The 16,145-nt window shown below is 35.3% G+C and overlaps 1 long non-coding RNA gene across 1 annotated transcript in view; it reads left to right on the top strand.

The window, feature by feature from the left end:
• The window catches only part of LOC131031499 (uncharacterized), an 80,262-nt gene extending 65,499 nt beyond the window's left edge, over positions 1–14,763 (top strand). Inside the window, exons 2-3 of the long non-coding RNA XR_009358201.1 lie at positions 13,744–13,812; positions 14,544–14,763. This is a non-coding gene — a long non-coding RNA (uncharacterized LOC131031499). The remainder of the gene's footprint in view (positions 1–13,743; positions 13,813–14,543) is intronic.
• Positions 14,764–16,145: the final 1,382 nt, after the last annotated feature.

Genomic DNA, 16,145 nt, shown 5'->3' with positions numbered 1-16,145 from the left:
CCAAACTTTCCACATGCATGACATTTAACATTCATTCTGCAATCTTCTGATCTATGACCATATTTCTTGCAATTTGTGCATTGACCGGGAACATAATTGTAGTTTTGATTTGCCTTATTTCTACATTGTTTATCCATATGCCCAAATTTATTGCAAACAAAACATCTACCATTGAATTTATAAGCATTAGATTGCCTTACCGGTTTCCTCTGTTCTGATGAGTTCTGCATACCGGTTGTCTGATCTTCATTTGCAGTACCGAAGCTTTCACCTTGTACAAATCCAAGTCCTCTAAAATAATCAATCTTTCTTTGTCTTTTCAATAAGTCATCCAATTGTGCAACACTGATCCTAAACTTTTCTTTATACTCACTTGCAGTAGTCAGATCATCTCTCAGAGTGGTCACTTGTCTTTTAAGTTCTTGTTCATTGTTCCAGGAGTGTGCCAAATTAGTTTTCAACAAATTATTCTCATGAGTCAATCTACCACATTCATCAAATTTGTTCTTCAGAGATATAACAAGATTATCTTCCTTCTTCTTTCTATCCTCAATATCTTTTGATAACCTCATAGTCAGATCTTACATTTCATTCTTCATGAGCATGTTTGCTTGACTTAGTTTCTGACATTGTTCCTTAAGAGCATTTTTCTCCTCATCATCTGGTTGTTGCAAAAGTTCTTTTCTCTTGGCTTGAGAAGATGATAACCTTTCTTGTAGGATAAAAATGAATTCATTTGCAGATTTCAATTCTTCTTGCAATTTCAAGTTCTTCATCCTTTCAACATCATAATCCTCAAGAGCCATCTCAAGTTGCTTCTCCATAGCCATGTTCAAAGATTCCCATTTTAGGATCTTCCTCAAGCTATTAAACTTCTTCCAAGGTACCAGGCTCTGATACCAATTGTTGGGATTCAAGAACACTAAGAGGGGGGGGGGGGGAGTGAATCAGTGTTCTAAGAGAATGAATAGTTTTTAACTTTCTAGACCATGTATATATATACCGGTAAACAAATAAACATATAACAAGAAGTAAATAAACCATCCACATAAATGAACACCATAACACACAAAATTTATACGTGAAAAACCTCAATGAGGAAAAACCACGGTGGGATTCGTGACCCACAATATTAGTTCACTAGCCATATGAAAAGATATTACATATAATAGGGGCCTACACTTGCAGAAAGACACACTGCCTAGAGCATACTGCTCATCACTAAAGAGCCTCACTGACTACAAGCTTTCTGCCAGAGTAAATTATTGAAAATGAACTCAAGATGCATCTGCTATGCCAAATAGAGTTTTTTTGGTTTTCCTCTGTACCGGTTCATAAACTCTGAATTGCTACCGGTATCTCTTCTCCTCCGGGAATGCTTTCCAAGCTATCTATAGATCATTTCATGATATACTACCCGCATACAAAATGATCTCCATACATATATTTTGCATCATATACTTCTACTATATTCTCCTATATCCACACATTTTTTATATATCTTACTTCATTATAAAAATAACCTAGCAGACTGACCTATATACCTATTACAAATGATATGCCTTATGTTTACTTACAATACATATACAAATGTCGGCCTTGATAATAATAATTACAAAATTATTTAAGTAAATCCTCCTTGATGTCGGCTACCAAAGAAGTATTGATGCCGGTGCCAGTGCTGGTGTAGCCCTGAATGATCAAAGCCGGTATCTGCCGGTATATGCTTCCTAGTGCCGGTTTATGACTTCCATCATATCTTGTTGCCATCAATGGCAACAAAATGAATCCAATGAGTGTCAATTGCCAACAATAACATTGAAAGCTCGTAGGTTTTTAATGATAATGATGATATTTTAAGATTTCTACATTGTGTAGATGAATAAGACAATTAGGAGATTGATTTCAGTGCTTTTATGCAAACAAAGGATGATAAAGAAACAATATTTGGGAAGGAAGTGATTCAATTAAAGACAAATAAAATTCCCCAAGGTTTGGTGGTTTTAGAGAGGGTGTTTGATAGTCAAGGTAAAGCTAAGGTTGCTACTACTGCCCCACACCCTGAAGATTTAGAAGAAATTAACCTTTGGGCGGAAGAAGCCCCAAGGAAGGTATATGTTGGAAAGAAAATGTCACCTAGGGTTTGAAAAATGTTAATTGATTAATTGAGAAAATACAAGCATGTTTTTTCTTTGTCGTATGATGATTTGAAGGCTTACAAGGAAGATCTATTTCAGCATGAGATTCCTTTGAAAGAGAGTGCCAAGCCTTTTACGAAAAAACAAAGGTCTATTAATCCAACATTAGCACCTAAAATGCAAGAGGAACTAGTCAAACTAAGAGACACTGGGATTATAAGACCTATCAGACATTCATCATGGGTGTCTAATTTGGTGCTTGTTAGAAAAAAGATTGGAGATATCAGATTATGTGTTGATTTTAGAAATCTGAATATATCTTCATTAAAAGACAATTATTCATTGCCAAATATGGAAGTAATGTTACAAAGGGTAATAGGTTGTGAGCTTTTATCCATGATGGATGGAGTTTCAGGTTATAACCAAGTGATGGTTAGAGAGTTAGAACAATACAAAACAACATTTACTACACCTTGGGGAACCTATGTTTATATAAGAATGCCTTTTAATTTAACAAATGCAGGAGCAACATTTCAAAGAGCCATGGATGTTGCATTTTTTGATATTATAAATGTATTCTTAGTAGTATATCAGGATGATTTAATAGCTTATTCCAAAAAGGAAAGTGATCATTGTGGTCACCTTGAAAAAATATTTAACAGAACTGTTGAATATGGGATATCCTTAAACCCCAAAAAATGTGCTTTTGGGGTAACTGAAGGTAAATTGCTGGGTCACATTGTTTCAAAAGATTGTGTGAGAATTGATCCAGAGAGGGTAATAGCAATATATAAAGTCCCTCATCCTAGAACAGTGAAAGGTATTCAATCTTTCTTTGGGTAGATAAATTTTTTAAGCAGGTTTGTCACTAACTTTGCTGAAATTAGTAGACCTATATCCAAAATGTTAAAGAAAGGTGCAAAAATAGAATGGAATGAGGAGTCAGTCAAGGCATTCCAAGAGATTAAACAGGATTTTAAAAATGCACTTGTTCTTAAAACACCTGATTATGGCAAACCTATGTAGATATTTTCATTTGCATCTTTTCATATTGTTGCTGCTGTATTATTGCAAAAGAATTCAGAGGGTTTCAAACAACCTATAACATTTTTTAGTAAATATTTGCAAGCCGCATAATTAAAGTATGATTTAACTAAAATGCAAGCTTATGCACTAGTGAAGGCTATTAAAACTTTTAGGAGTTACCTGATGGGAGCAACAATGGTTGCATATGTGCCTAGTGCTGCAATTAAAGACATTTTCATACAACAGGAAGTGTCAGGAAGAAGATGCCGATGGATAAACAGGATCCAGGAATTCAATATTGATATTCAAATCACTAAATTAGTGAGAGGATTGGGATTGGCAAAGTTAATGGCCTTGAGTAATTTGGATGCAAATCAAATAAATATTGTGGAAGAAGAGCACAAGCCTTGTAACTGTGATATGGATGGTTGCAAATGGTATGATGATATCATATATTATTTGCAGAAGATGAAATGTCCCGAAGATATGATTGACAACAAAAAAAGGACATTAAAACTACATGCTATTACATATGCCATTGTAAATGGGAAGCTTTGGTGGAGGAACAATGATGGTGTCATGTTGAAATGTGGGGATCATGACCAAGCTCAGAAGTTGTTGTCTAAATTACATAGTGGAGTTTGTGGAGGGCATTATATGGCTAAAACAACTGCACACAAAGTATTGAGAGTTGGTTTCTGGTGGCCGACAATTTTCAAAGATGCACATCAACTCATCAAGAAATGTGACCCATGCCAGAGATTTTCAGGAAAATTAAAATTTTCAAGAAATTTGCCATTAAGGCCTGTAAATGTGCAAGCTCCATTTCAGCAATGGGGTATAGATTTCATTGGAGAAATAGCATGCAAATCAAGTAGTGGCCATTCTTGGATTTTAGTGGCCATTATTTCACTAAGTGGGTTGAAGCTATACCCACTAAAAAAGCAACAAGTAAGTTGGTAATTAATTTCCTTACAGACAATATATTAACTAGATTTGGATGTCCAGAGTGGATAGTCTCTGATAATGCAATGAGTTTCAGATGAGAAGAATATGAAAACTTTTGCAATAAATGTGGTATCCATATTTCTTATTCACCACCTTACTACCCACAAGGAAATGGGCAAGTTGAATCCAGTAACAAAAGTTTGATGAAAATTATTAAATAGATCCTACAAAAGAATTAGAAGGCTTGGGATTCAAAGCTGAGATTAGCTATTTGGGCAGATAGTGTAACAATCAAGAAGGCAATTGGATGTGCACCTTTTGATCTGGTATATGGTCTACGAGCAAGGTTACCCCAAAATAATTTGATGGAGAAGTATTAATTTGTCCAAACTTATAACAATGATATAGATGATGATATGCAATTGAGAATCGAGACTCTAATGGAATTAGATGAAGCTAGAAGAGAAGCAAGTACAAGAAATACAAAGTTATAGATGCAAGTTAAAAAACTATATGATAAAAGAACAACTGCAAGGATTTTTTAGGTTAATAATTTGGTTCTGATGTGGAATGCCAGAATAGAAGATAAAGGAAAGTATGGAAAGTTTGATGCCATTTGGCTGGGCCCATATCTGATTCAAAGAAAATGGGGAGAAGATTCTTATATTCTCCAGAATATACATGGTGATACTATTGAATTTCCTGTTCATGGACAGTTCTTGAAGCTCTACTTTTCTTGAAAGTAGTTATTTTCCATGAGCATTAGTTAGATTTTGTATATATTAGTTTAGTTTCCTTTTAGTTGAAGTTACCCTATCGAGGTAATTTCTTTTTGGTTTGCTCTATAATTGGTTTGCTTCACCCAAATATTTTGGCTTCTCGTTTCATTCCTATGAAATGAACATCCCCAACTAGAGCCACTGATAGGACCTAAAATTATGTTTTGCAAATCTTGGTCATCCTCGTTTTATTTTTCCCTTGGTCAAGATATCAGGGTTTAGGGCTATAAGGGTTGTGTCTTTTATGGTTAAAAAGTGGTTTGAAAGCGATTTTTTGGTCCCTATTATATTCTGCTGTTACCTTTTTCTCACTTAAGGCTGAGGGTTCTATTTTCGTCTGTGGGGCCATTTTCATTTTCTAAGTATTAAGTGGTGATTGACCGGTTCGTGAAATACGCTATTCCTAAGTCATCCACATGAAATTCCCTATTACCGGTCCTTTTCTAAATATTTATGCCTGCACTTATATTTTCCTAAGTTTGACAAGTACTTAATACCCTGACCATCCGTTAAAGAAAGGATAGATCCAACGGATAGCGCTTACCCACAGTTAGAGATGTGAGGATTTTAATGACCGTGACATCGTGAGATTGTGTTGCGTGTTATCATCGAAAACCGACAGGGTTAGTAGCATAACCCGTCAAAAGCTTTGTAATACCGGTTCACATGCGGTAAAGGTCGGTCTACTAACAGTCCCATCAATTTGCATGTGCTCAAAATGAACGAGGATGTTTTATCCCGAGGTAAAAGGTGCTTGGCTTTTAAGTCCTGAATGAGTCAACGAGAGGTATGCTAGGCGGTAAAGATTGAACAGATTAGAGAGCCCTCGTATTCTCGCAATGGAAGTTGCAAGGTGGTATGGACCATGACATCACAGGATGATGCCACATGTCTCAAATTTGCCAGAAAGACTTACAATGGGGCCATTGACATATTTTGACAGAAAGAGGAGGTGTTGCTGATGTGTCACGAGTTTGTGGGGCCATTGATATAGATGAAAGAACAAGTGATGAGTAAACAAGGAGATGACCGTTGGATTGGCCAATTAGGAGGATGATGGATGACTAGTTTTCAAACTTCTTAATTACAAAGCTAGGAGTTGTTCTTTCGCTTGCACGAATATTAATGGCGGATGAGACATTTGCATCCTTTCTCGGACTATAATGAAAAAACTTTCAAAGGTTTTTCATTCACAAAATATTTCATAGCAATTCTGAATAATTTTTTGCTTCTTAAGAAGACTGAAGCGACCCTCTGCAACACATAATTGTCATTTCTAGAGAAAATTAAAAGCAGTAAGTTTATCTAAGCTCTCCATATTGCTCTTAAAATAAATTGATATTAAAAATTGTGAAAGATTGCAAAAAGAAAATTTGATTTGTTCTAGGGTTAAGACATTAGACAGAAAGTAGTGAAATATGTTGAATTAATCTGGAAATTTAGAAAAAATCTTGTGATAAGTCCTAGACTGGGAGATATAGTAGAAAGCCATAGTTGTAGAAAATGCCTCCCTCACAGAAGCATTCAGGGGAGGTCGATTACATGAAAAAAAATCTTTATGATGATTTCTTGGACCAATTAAAGCCATCTACAAATGATAAGCAACAGGGGCAGAGGTTTGTGGATGGAAAAACCCTAGGGGAAGGGTTAATTGAGAAAGCATTCTGTTTGGTGGATGCTAATATACCGTCAACTAGGTTAGAGATTTTTAAATTATGGTATGGACAAAGGGAATTAAATTCCCCATTATCTAGTCCTTGGTAGTATGACTTGGGCAAGTTGGTAGTACCAAGTGTTTTTATGGATGTTGATTTGCTTAAGGCTGTTGTAGACAGGTATGACCCAGTTTCAAGGGTTATTAGAGGAAATGGTGGGGAGATTCTGTTAACCATTAGAAGGGAGGAGTTTCAAGATATTTTTGACTTATACGAGCCATCCCCTAGCTTGGTACCAGTAGATTTAAATGAACAAAAGGAAGAATATTACAAAATGAAGGAATTCATTAGAAAGAATTTCCTTCCAATGCACTTAGCCAGAGCAGGAAGTACAACATACCATATCGGTCCTAGTTCAGAAGAGTCATTCCCAATTGGTGCTTTTACTCCCTATTTCCAAGCTACTTTCTTATCTTTATGCTAAGTATTGGGTTTTAGTCCCATTACAGTAATGCCGCCTGATTTCATGTACATGGCTATGCAGATACATCACCTGAATTTTATAGTAGTTTTTTACTTTGCCTCTTATCTTGAGGAAAAGATTCATGAGGGATTATTAGACATTAAGAATCAAGTTGCTGGGGTTAAATTCTCCTGGTATTCTTTACTCATGCATATGTTCCTTTCAAGGAATGCAGATTATTTTGAGGGTACCATGAACCTCAGAAGGACAATAGATAATTAGGAGATTCCAATACAGCTCTGGAGCACAAACATGTCATGGGATAGATGAGAGGCTAGCTATATAAAATTTGATAGCAATTTTGCCTCTAGGTTAAGACAAAGGTTGATAGTGAACCCACCAAGGATTCCTAAAGAATTACATGATTTTGTGAGTCCCAAGCAAAGGGTGCCTTTTGCCTAATATTGAAGATAGAGAAGGGGTAGTTAAGCCTTTGCAGTCTTGGAAGGAAGAGGCAAAGAGAGTCATCAACACCCAGGTAGAAATGATTTGTGATGGGCTAAATATGGATATGCTAGAAGATAGTATGCATAAGATAATTTCTAAAGGGTTATTTTTCAAAACTTTTGAAAGAGAGGCAAACCAAGTAGCCGTTAAGTATATTCCATATAGGGAAAAAGAAGATGAAGTAATAAATTTCAATTGGCCATCCGATGAAGACTATAGCGCGTGGAGTGGCATGCATTTAAATGATGAATAAAAAGCTATAAACCATTTGCATAACTATTTTTGTTATCTAGTGACAGATATTTTGCAACTTGTAAGATAGGATGGGGTAATTTTCCTCATGAGTTTTGAAGAAGGCGGCTGAAAATTTTGATCCAGTATAAGGAAGTTTCAGGATGATTGTTTTGTATAACAAAATGCAGTTATGCATATTCATTCTTAGATGACAGGTGTCTCCTCTGGCTTGAAGCTTGTTTGCTCCCTTATTTTTTTTATAAAAGGGAATTCAGGGCTATGAGACTGCATTCAGAATTTTGGTCCCTTATGTGTTCCCAATTTCTATTTCCAAATACTAAAGTCTAAGTGAAACAAAAGGATTGTAAGAGGTCATTTTATAGAGCAAAAAATAGAAAAGAGTCTTGTGTCTATGATTTTTGCAGGTTCTTGAAGGAGTTATGTATGGACTGTATTCTTATAGGGACAATAGAATTAATGAATAAATATATGATTCAAACCCATTTCTCTCCAATGTATTTTGCCTGTCATGTTTTGAATGCGTATTATCAAGGATTTTATCATTCATTGCACTATTATGGTGTATGTAACCTTTTGTTCATGCTTTGGTCTGATAGGTCAATTAAATGCTTGAATGAAATTGCAGAGTGATGGGGGTCTTTATAGGGATTTTGATAAGTAGTTTTGGGTGGGGATTACAAATATGATATATTGTAAGGCAATATTATCTCTGGTTTTATGCAGTTAAATAAATTCTGTTAGAAGTACAGTCTAATATAGTATGAATTCACATACCCAATGGATATTCAACAAGTTATAGCAAACCAGTGGTGATTTAGAATAGTAAATAAATACCTAGGCATTCACTTAACTATGATCAGTGCCTTAATCCATTGGATACATGAATTCATACTATATTAAATTATACTTTTGACAAAATTTATCTAACAACATAAAACCAGAGATAATATTGCCTTACAATATATCATATGATAGATCGAGTCATTTAAGGACTATTCCTGAGCATTCTCCCTTATTATTGAGTCCTTAAATGAGATTATCTACTTTATTTCATGCATGATTTGTGAGTGTGGCGTAAAATCACAAATAAGTATGGGGATCACCCTCCCTCGGTTTGCAGAGCCTAAAGCGTAGAAGTATCTAGCATCCTTGTCATTGTTGGTCCAAGTTTGAAGAATATTAAACAGTTGGAAGTGGCTTTCCATAGATATTATTAGGAGAAAATAACTTGGTCACTACCTTTAAGTTAGTGTAAACCCATTTTTTGGCACCAACACTTTCATCTTCTTTCATCTTTAGGTTCTCATACCTCACCTAGTAATCATCAAGTTTAGCAATTTTAACAATAGGGTTACCTTCATTCAGAGTCTCCAACTTATCCCATATAGCCTTTGCAGATGATTTGTCAGTTAATCCCATTATTTGCTGATCAAAAAGTGCACTCAAGAGGGCTTCTCTAGCTCTACAGTCATTTTCAATGTTCTTATCCAAGTCTGTCAGAGGAGGATTGCCAGGTGCTAGATTATAAGGAGTATAGCCTTTCTCAGTGATCTCCCAAACCTCTTTCCCAACACATCTCAAATGAGTCTCCATCTGAATCTTCCATAATCTTTAATTTGTTGAATCAAGATCAGGCGCCTCTCTAGAAAACAACTGCAGATGAACTATTAGTTGCCATAGGATCTTCCTCAAGCGATTAAGCTTCTGCATAGAGGACCAAGCTCTAATACCAATTGTTAGCATAACCGGTGGAAAACTGAGAGGGGGGTGAATCAATTGTCAACAAATTATAAAACTCTAAGCACAAAAAACCTTTTACCAAAATGCATAAACCAAATACCGGAATAGCAAATATAACAATTAAGCACAAACTTAAATCACAGAACAATTGCCAACCATCCATAACACATAACACCAAGATTTATACATGGAAAACCTATTTAAGGGAAAAACCACGGCGGAAAGCCTACCCACAGTCAGATAATACTTTTGCAGTAAGTATGTAATTACAATAAGAGGGGCCTACACATGCAGGAAGGCCAACAACCTAGAGCGCACTGCTCATCACCAAAGGAGCCTCACTGACTACAAAAGAAATCTAGAATACAATCTGGAAAGATGAATGAACTGCAAGAATAACATATCCTATGCCTGAGTACAATTTCGATTAAGCTCAATACCAGAGGTCTTAAACCTCTTACACAAACCTAATTCGATCACCTATGATCAACCAAAACTTTTGCATATGATTACAACCTTATTCGCACATAGATAATCTCATAACCTTAATCCCATGATCTACAAAGAGATCTTACATCATATTTATACCAACTCGGGACCTAAACAATTAGGTCGACCACCTAAAAGATAATAAAATAAATCCATTACATAATCCTACAAACTAATGATAAACCAAGTTGGCCTAAAACCGAAACAACATAAACCAATCAATAAATCCAACCGGTAACGCATCGGGAGAATCAACCAACACGTTACATAAAATGGTCCATAACCTAGCAGAATAAGATATAATAAAATAGGTTTGGTGCTAACTGGAACACCACTAATCAACTGGAACATGAACAAGATAACCATCAACATCTTGATAACCTTCTAGAAGTCATACCAACACCACTTATCGAATTCACCAAAAGATCTTCAACAAAGCTCTGCCGGTAAAACCCTTACCGGTAACAAAAAGGCTTACTAGAACAAATGATAGCTTTTAGATAATCAAATCTCAAACCAACTGAATGTGATGTGCATCAAGAACACATGAATAACCAATCCAAACCAATTTCACAAGTCGGAACATACCGAAGAAGATACCCTTCATTCAAAGTCTCCAACTTATCCCATATAGCCTTTACAGATGATTGGTCGGTTAATCCCATTATTTGCTGATCAGAAAGTGCACTCAAGAGGGCTTCTCTAGCTCTACAATCATTTTCAATGTTCTTATCCAAGTCTGTCGGAGGAGGATTGCCAGATGCCGGATTATAAGCAGTATAGCCTTTCTCAGTGATCTCCCAAATGTCTTTCCCAATACATCTCAAATGAGTCTCCATCTGAATCTTCCATACTCTGTAATTTGTTGAATCAAGATTAGGCGTGTCTCTTCAGAAAACAATTGTAGATTAACTATTAGTTTCCATAAGATCTTCGTCAAGCGGTTAAGCTTCTGCAGAGAGGACCGGACTTTGATAAAAATTGTTAGGAGATAATCGGTGGACAACTGAGAGGGGGGCGGGTGAATTAGTTGTTAATAGATTATAAAACTTTAAGCACACAAAACCTTTTACCAGAATGCATAAACCAAATACTAGAATAGCAGATATAAAAATTAAGCACAAACATAAATCATAGAACAATTACCAACCATCCATAACACATAACACCAGGATTTGTACATGGAAAACCCAGTAAAGGGAAAAACCATGATGGGAAGCCTACCCATAGTTAGATAATACTTATGAAGTAAGTATGTGATTACAATAAGAGGGGCTTGCACATGTAAAAAGGCCTACAACCTAGAGTGCACTGCTCATCACAAAAGGAGCCTCAGTGACTACAAAAGAAATCTAGACTACAATCCAGAAAGATGAGTGAACTAAAAGAATAACATCTCCTATGCCCGAGTACAGTTCCAATTAAGCTCAATACCAAAGGTCTTAAAACCTCTTAGACAAACCCAATTCAATCACCTATGATTGACCAAAACCTCTGCATATGATTACAACTTTATTCGCACACTAATAATCCCATAACCTTAATCCCATGATCTACAAAGAGATCTTACATAATATTTATACCAATCTGGGACCTAAACAATTAGGTCAGCTAGCTAAATGATAATACAATAAATCCATTACATAATCCCGCAAACCAATGATAAACCAAGTCGGCCTAAGACTGAAACAACATAAACCAAACAATAAATCCAACCGGTGATGCATCAGGAGCATCAACCAACATGTTACATAAACCAGTCCATAACATAGCAAAATAACACCGGATCCAAAATAGGTCGCCATAAGCCAAATGAAACACCACAAACAACTGGAACATAAACATGATAACCATCAACATCCTAATAACCTTCTAGAAGCCGCACCAACACCACTTATCGAATTCATCAAAATATCTTCATCAAAGCATTGCCGGTAAAACCCTTACCGGTAACCAAAAAGGCTTACTAGAACAAATGATAGCATCCTGATCATCAATTCCCGAACCAAATAAATGTGATACACACCAGGAACACATGAATAACCAGTCCAAACCAATTCCAACAATTGGACCAAACCTGAGACAAATCTCCAGATCAACATCAAAGACCAACCACTCTACCAAAAGCCGCTAGACAACAAAACAACTAGTGTTGACATCAATGCAACACATAATCAATTCTTCCAAATTTGATATCAAATTCTTAGTGAAACAACCCCCCTTAAGAAAACATTCCCCATTAACAAAATATGCCCAGTAATCCTCTTAATCCTTCGCTAACCCCTTCCCAAACCACACATGAGGATTTACTAGGTCGTCTAACACAAAATAGGATAACCATTTCCAACCTAGTGGCTAGATTGAAAATATTAGAACACTAACACCATTCAGACCTTGCCCAAGCCCTAGAAACAATGGTGGATATTGTCGATTAATTTTCAAAACAAGTCACTAAATGAGATTCATATAGAAAGTAATGTCACAACTTTTATGCACAAGGTCTCTCATATGATGTTGTAAGAAATACAGAGATAAGTGAAGCATAAATATGTTCTCTTTTCACCAATCGTCAAACCTAGGAGACCCTACCTCTTGATTCAAAGAGGTTTCCTACACATTGGTGTAATCACAATGCCATGAAAATACAATTTTGGGATAGGTGGTGGATGGTCTTTGACCAACCTCCTTGAAATAACTTTGAGGTGTCTTTCTATTTTTTTGAGGAAACTATACTGTGAGTTCATCCTAAATGAGATCCCTAATTATTTTGATATGAGGGAGTTCTAGGGTAGAGGTGGAGGCTCTGCCCAAGATAGACCAGGGGCTCAATGCATATAGAATTCTCTGAATTACATTCCACATGCTTTGAAACTCTAGGTGCACATGATGGTCCCTGTAGCCTTGAAGGAGTCTATGGAGATGGAGACTCTTCAGGAAGCTACCTCACTGATCGATACTATTATGTAGCATGGGACATAGTTGTCACATCCTCTTGGACCAGATAATAGTGCAAGAACCCATGATGGTGCAACAACATATGCTGGTGTTGCAGCTATACCACCTATCTATAACATATCAAGTAGTCACAAGTGCATCAATTTCTATGAAGTATGCTATAGGGTAGATGAAATTTCATGTGCAGATGGTTCAATCTACCATCAGTGCACATGTCGTGGGGCTAGTTGTGAGGTTGGTGGACCAAATGACGCGGCCCTCATAGATGACCTAATGTAGTAGGTCTTTTCTAGTTAGGTATGTTGATTTGAATTTATAATGTTTTATTTATTAAATAATTTAAATTTCCAAGTGTAAATATATTTTTAATTATAGTTCAAATTAAACTAATGCAAACATGAAGCATTTCAAGATGTAGCGAATTTGGGTACATCATCCACCACACCTATCACAACTCTTGCACCTGTTTCTTCATCAGAGGTAAAAAAATACAATTCATGTCAAAAAAGAATAATACCTTGAACTCAAATTAATGTTTTATAATGAATATTATCTGTCTAATGTATCTTTGTGTGGGGTTTGACAAGTTTTGATTGTGGACCAACTTTCATAGGTTCATGATGCCACAACTACGACCACTTCATTTGCCCTAGAGAGCTATATGATATTATTCTTTGTACACACCTTGTTTATAGTTTGTATTGAATATGCATCTCATTCAAATTTTAATTAGTTAATTTTATGCTAACATTATATGTTTGTATATATTAATTATGTTACTCATTTAGGTTATGTCACCCGTGGCTGAGATTTCTCCTTTGTAAAGGATATTCTCGAGGATGCCTAATCAGAAAAAGGTAATTGAGCTTAATTTTAATCAATATACAATAGTTTTAAGATCTTACACGTGTTATTGTAGCATGATTTAGATTTTGTTTTTTCAAATTATTATGATTATACATGTTCATCTAGGTTGATTGAGTCTATCATCTTTTGTCTTGTACATGTATAATGACAACTAGGATTGTTTATAACAATCATGAATGCACCCGACAATGCATTGGAAGAAGAGATGCAAGAGGTTTATGCTTTTTAAATTTTCTCAATTTCATGATTATATACATATGTACATCTATTGTATTACAATTTTTTCATTTTACATACAGAGAATATTGATTCCTATTTTATCTGTGATGACCCCTCCTAGGGAAACATGAGAACCATCAGAGCCTCTAGAACACATTTATTCTATATTATAAATATTTGTTTAAATAGAAGTAGATATATATTTATAGTTTATATTGACTTCTATGAATTGTATTTTAACTGGTGTAGCCACCTTCGCAATATGAGCATAACATAGATCTTCTACCTCAATGATTTGGTAGGACTCCTATTAGTTATAGGGGTCAAAGGGGACCATCATTTGCTGAATGAATTTTAGTAAGAAAACCACAACATGAGGTAATCAAAAATTCAATTGTAGAGAAATAATAGTACACTATAGTTATTTTGATGTTAATTTCACAACTATAAATTATTATTGACATAAGCAATCTAATTTGTTGTTTGAATGGTTGTTCTGCAGGCATCTACAAAGTCACACAATACTTCAAAGAAGCTCAATTTTAATGATCCACCACAATTATAGGATATTTTAGAGTTATAAACTATTAGTTGTGTCCATTGTATATCGATCTTGAGATGGCATTTATGCCATAGCTTTGTAAAACTTGTATTGATATATAACATATGTCATTTTTGTACATTTTAATGACTTGGAACATATGCTATTTTGTACATTTTATTGAGTTGTCACATATGCCACAATTTTGTAAAACTTTTATTCTACATTTGGGTATATATAAAAGATGATATTCGATCTAATTTTTTCATTATGTGCATATCTTCATACTTTGAACAATTTATTAACATCTTAAGAATTGTTAAGTTATGAACAATGTATATTCATTTTAATAAGATTGATTATGTTTTGAACAGCTTATGAGCAATGTATATTCAATAATTAATGGTTGATTTATGAATAATTTAGCATGTTATGGATTAATGATATTAAAATTCAATGGAACTTATGAATGACAATTGGTATTATATAAATTCTAAGTGTTGAATATGGCTACCTTGGTCAACTTCACCAAATTTTATGATCATTGAGATCAAAAGTTGTACAATAGTTGTCAAAAGTTGTCAATAGGTGTTAATAGTTTTCAATAGTTGTCAATAGTTGTGAAAAGTTGTTAATAGTTGCAATGCAAAGTTGCAAGATGGGGTAAATCTTGTTTTGTTTGTCTTATCCACTAATCGTCAACACAAGAATGTTTGGATGGACATTTTTATGCTATGCATAGTCCTGGTTGGGTCTCCAGGTCACCCAAACATTTGACACCCTACTGTCACAACACCATCTCTTGAGTGTCTTAAGTTCAAAAAATTGTCAAAATTTGAGAAGCTATTTCTAAGAATTCGAGGTATGTACGAGTGATCTATTTGAATCCACAGGGCCATGTTAGGCCCCTCTACAATAGCCTATCTCATATTTTGAAGAGACAAAGCTATTTTCTTGGGCAATGATTTTTCTATTGATGTAAATATCATCAGTCGCGTGCAATGCAAAGTTGCAAGATCGGATAAATATCATTTTGTTTGTCATATCCATGAACCGTCAGTGTGAGAATGTTTGGGTGAGAATTCTTATACTAGGCATGGTCCTATTTGGGTCCCCAGGTCACCCAAACATTCGATGCCCTACCATGACGACGCCATCTCTTAATTGCCCTAAGTTCAAAAAATTGTCAAACTTTGATGGGTTGTTTCTCATAATTCGAGTAATATAAGAGTAATCCATTTGAACCCACAGGGTCATGTTGGTCCCCTCTACAATAACCTATTTCATATTTTGAAGAGACAAAGCCATTTTCTTAGGGCAAAGAATTTTTTGTTGATGCAAATATCGTCAGTTGCATGCAATGCAAAGTTGCAAGATAGGGTAATCTCGTTTTATTTTTTGTATCCATGAACCGTCAGCACAAGAATGCATAAGGGAGAATTTTTATGCTTTGAATGGTCACGGTTGGGTCCCCAGTTTGATCAAGCATTCAACACCCTACCGTCGCGATGCCATCTCTTGAGTTTCGTAAGTTCAAAAAATTATCAAACTTTGACTGTTTGT

Source organism: Cryptomeria japonica, chromosome 6 (genome assembly GCF_030272615.1).
Source record: "Cryptomeria japonica chromosome 6, Sugi_1.0, whole genome shotgun sequence".
NCBI lineage: Eukaryota > Viridiplantae > Streptophyta > Pinopsida > Cupressales > Cupressaceae > Cryptomeria > Cryptomeria japonica.
This window is presented reverse-complemented; position numbering and strand designations above follow the sequence as displayed.